This window comes from Varanus komodoensis, unplaced genomic scaffold, assembly GCF_004798865.1.
Source record: "Varanus komodoensis strain SLA01 unplaced genomic scaffold, ASM479886v1 scaffold2, whole genome shotgun sequence".
Classification (NCBI taxonomy): domain Eukaryota; kingdom Metazoa; phylum Chordata; class Lepidosauria; order Squamata; family Varanidae; genus Varanus; species Varanus komodoensis.
The window spans coordinates 68,424,344-68,429,139 of NW_025335568.1; positions in this window are offsets into that span (position 1 = coordinate 68,424,344).

A 4,796-nucleotide genomic window follows, 5' to 3' on the forward strand; every position below is an offset into this window, starting at 1 on the left:
ACTTTTAAACAGGTTGAGATTAACATACCTTTTTTTCTTCTTAAGACAAGGAAATTTGTGTAAATTCTGGCCACAATTTGCATGAATTCCAGCTGCAGTTTGCACAAATTGCGGCTGCAACTGACACATATTTCCCTGCTTTTAAAAACATAGTGTGCAAATTGCAGCCCATCTTAAAACCAAAAGCCATGAGGAAAAAATCCAGCTGGTTCTGCTTGTGGCTCTCACGTCTGCAATGTTTCAAAACTCTGCTCAGCACAAAGCAGGTCAAGTTTCTCAGCATCACCCATTCCTAGTCCGGATGCAGAACTCAGCTTCTGGAGCATTTCAGCTTCAAGCATGTTTCTAGACCTTATGGTTATGAACAGCAAGCCTAAAGGCACCTCAGCAATGCAAGCAGAAATATAAGAAGCCAGATGCTTGCAGAAATAAGATACGCATGCAGAGAGTCACAGTTATCTTTAGCACTCAGCCCAGCTTCTGCTTTCTTTGAGTAATGCAGACAAAATGAATTATGCAATCAAAATGTTAGGCAAACTTAAGGGAAACTGTGCAATTAATATAAATTTGCATAATCTATACAGTCTGCAGAATCAGCTTTTCATGATGCAGAATTTGAAATGCCTAGACGTGAGATATATATTCTAAGCACAGCCAGGGTTAGGTATGTGTTGCTACATTTACTTTGTCATTACTGCTTAAGTTGTCCCCATTTCTACCATTCCTCCTTCTTTGCTGTTTTGAAAGAGAGAGAGAGAGAGAGAGAGAGAGAGAGAGAGAGAGAGAGAGAGAGCACTGCATATATATTAAGACTCATCACCATAATATTGTTGATTGGTAGGTGGTTTAGGACAGATAAAAAGAGCTCCTTCTTCACTCAGAATATAGTAAAATTATGGCATTTGCTGCCATGTGAAAAGGTGAAGTGCTGGGAACCATTCATGGCAAAAGGAGAAGGGGATGGCAGAGGATGAGGTGGCTGGATGGGGTCACTGGGGCTGTGGGCGTGGGCTTGGGTGGACTCCACGGGATGGTGGAAGACAGGAAGGCCTGGAGGAATGTTGTCCATGGGGTCGCGATGGGTCGGGCATGACTTTCTGACTAAACAAAAGCAAAGAAGTGGTGATCGCCACCAATCACCTAATGAAAAGGAAGGACAGCCTGAAAAAGGGATTGGGCAGATCCATGAGGGACGAGGGTCTCTGTGGCCACTAGCCTTGCTGGCCAGGTGCTCCCTCCTTGACCAGAGTTGGAAGCCAGTTGCTGAGGAGCTTAGGCAGGAGGAGGCCTTGCACCCATCCTGATTGAGGAATCCTGTGGGCAGCTGGTTTGCTGCCATGCATATGGATGCTGGGCTAGATGGATCTCGGCAGGGCTGTTCTTCCGTTCTTCTGTGCCTTCTCCATCACCAGCCTGTCTGGTCACTGAGGACCTTTGAAAGGTGCTCCTGATGGCTTACCTGCATTCTGCATGGAGTCTCCTCAGAGCAGAGCCTTTGGGGAGCTGGCTCCCAGGTTCAGACACACAGTAGTCAGTGACAACCCACATCTGACCCATAATCCACCCCTCCACGTGAGTGGTCTTTCCCCAGCCACTCATGAGGGCCCTGGAGTGGCTCCTCCTCTTTCAACTGCCCAGTCCGCTCACCCGCCCAGCTCTTGGTTTGGCCCAGATCATGTTGGTGGTGAGGAGGAGAAGCAGCTGCCCAGTCGAGCAAGCCTGTGGGAGCAGGGAGGGCCAAGAGGGTGGAGAGGAGCAGCAGCAACTCCCATCCTTCTCTGCGAGAGTGCCCCGGTTTGCGGCCTCCTTCCCAGAGAGGTGCCTGGTGCCAGTGCTGCATTCTTGTCAACACCCGGCCAAAACCTTTTCATTTACCCATCATTTTAAGACTTGATGGAATTTTTAAGCTAGGAATTTTACTATACAGCTTTACATGCTATTTGAATTGTGCTGCTTTGTTGCTAGACATCCTGAGACCGGTTGGTATAGATGTGAAATGAGTGTTTCAAATAAATAAATAAATTTAAATACACTGGGTATGTACAAAGCAGAGCATCCTGAGGCCGCTGGATTTCTCCAAATTCCACCTCCAAGCCCACCTCCTACTGCATGCTTTCTTCTTCTTTCCGCTTGATAGTCATCTGTATTTACATGCATATTTTGAAAGGTGTATCTGCCATGTGTGTTTTTTTCCAAACAGATGCATGCTATGAAACATCATTACAGGCTTGGAAATGCCTGGACTTCGGCCGTAGATCACTTGCAAGTCTGTTCGATCTGGAAGGTGCAAACTGGGCAAATCCTAACCAAAAGCAAATGGAAACAAGATTCTCATACATCCCCTGGTGGTGTAAGCAGAGATACGGAGCCCAGGAAGGTTGGCTTGACCAAACCCTTGAGCCATCTTTGGGTGCCAGCTATAACAGGGTCTGGGAACCCAAGAAAGCGGCTGGAGAGACATAGCTCAGTGGGAGAGCCCTTGTTGAGCTTATGGGTTCTACCCCAGCATCTCTTGTTGGACCAATAGGAGAAGCAGATGACAAGGATGGAGGCAACCGCTACATTTCCAGGTGGACCAGTGGTGAAGAATGGGTGGCCCTCGCAATGTTGTTGGAATACAGGATCCATCAATGGTAGCCAGAACAGTCAGTTGCGAAGAACAATGGAAAGTGTAGCCCAAGAACATCTAGGCGGCCGCACACTTCCCGTCCTTGAAGTAGCCAATACTAGACTAGACCAACAAATACCCTGACCTTGTATAAGATGACTTCCTGTGTTCTTTGAAGGGGTTTTTTGTTGTTGTTGTTGTTGTTTTGTTGTTTTTTTTGAGGGGGGCATGCGAATCTCCCCCAAACATTTGAGCAATAACAATATCTTTAGTTTCGACTCCCCCAGCATGCTACTGTTGGGGAAATTGGGGGAACTGGAAAATAATTGTGAATATTCATTACAAGTCAACTGTGTGTGGTCACTACAGTGCAATTTTTGAAACTGAGATAATCACTTTTTCCGAGCTCTCTTCGTCTCTCATGTGCAGAAGATGGAAAGGACAGAAACTCTGGATTTTCTTTTGTTACACTTGAAAAGTTCATATATGAGTCAGTTCACCAGAACATTTTCATTTCCATACCTTACAAAACATGCAAAATGCCACCTGCAGTTTGTGTGGCTAACTTCAAGCATGCATCCTCTTCCAGCTTCCTGCAGTCTGCTGCTAAATGTTATTCACAAGAGAAAGAAAATCAATTTTTACTGCTAATGCCACCTGCAGGTAGAAGAAAAACAGTTGTCAGCCCCAGACCCTGAAAACTGCTGAAATATATGCCTTTGTATCGAAAATTCAACCATAAGCCCTTCCGGCTTTGTTGAATTTGGAGGACATCCAAATCATCACTCTTCCCAAACCTAAGATCAAATCTGTGTCTTTTAACATACATCCCACAGAAGTTTTCAAGAATTTGTGCACCCAGATTTCTCTGGAGACCTTCTGGTTCCAAATGATCTGTTCTTCTTACTGAAGTGGAACTAATGCTTTAGGAGTCTTCCATTGTTTCCTATGTTATAATTTCCAAATTTTGCATGGCACGCTGGGTATGAGTAAATTGCATGTGCAGATCATTCTGTGCAAAAATGCGGATTCTTTTAAAGAAAAGGGAGGCCGTTTACAGTGGCTTTGAGGCTGTTCAGGTCTTTCATATCAGTGTGGCTTTGGTTTTGGATTTGGCTTTTGTGTTGCTCCCTCTACATTCCTGAGATGCATTTTGAGCGCATTGCTAAAACTTTGCAGAAAAGTCATTTTGAAGAGATGCTATACACGACTGCATCAATATTCTTTGTGTGTGTGTGTTGCTTCATTGATGTGTCAGTTACATACCTTATCAAAAGCTCCCTGAGATCATTTCACCTCATCACAGCTGAAATTTGAGAGGGGGGAATATTATCCCCCATGTGAGGAGGGGCAAGAAAGAGGCAAAGAACTGGAGGAACTCGAAGTGGTGGCAGATGGTACTTGCTCCAATCCAGGGCAAATTTTAGAAACCCTCCTAACCAAACTGGGCTTTCAAAGGAGTGAGATGGAGAACTCAAAACTCAATAAAAGGACAGAACATGGGGACTGCACCCATCCTTAAAGCTTCAAGGTCTGCTCCTCCAACATATGCAATTAAAAATAGATAAATCTCAATGTTGCTGTTGTTTTCCTATCCAGTTTAAGAAGGAATGTGTGAACTTTGATATGTCCTCATCCAAAACCAACAACAACAACAACAAATTCTCAGCCATCTCCATCAGACCTATTCCACTACATCAGACTATTTCTAACATGGAGATATCCATATTGTACTGGCTTACTGTTTAGCTATTAACAATGAACAGTCAGTCAGAAGAAGAAAAGAGAGAGAAAGGAGGAGGAGGAGCTGACTGGAGCTGGGGGTCAGACTAGATGGCCCAGGGAGCCCCTTCTGACTCACTCTGTTTCTATGTTTCTAGGAGGAGCAGAAGGAAGAGGAGGAGGAAGAAGGAATGAAATTTTTACCCATTTGTCAAAGCTAAGGTAGCAGGCCCTGGATTGCTCATTTTGTTATTGTTGTTGCTAGTTGCAACGTCACATCCGACCCATCATGACCCCATGGGCAACATTCCTCCAGACCTTCCTGTCCTCCACCATCCCCTGGAGTCCACTTAAGCTCACACCCACTACCCCAGTGACTCCATCCAGCCACCTCATCCTCTGCCGTCCCCTTCTTCTTTTGCCATCTATTGTTCCCAGCATCAGGCTCTTCTCCAGGGAGTCCTTC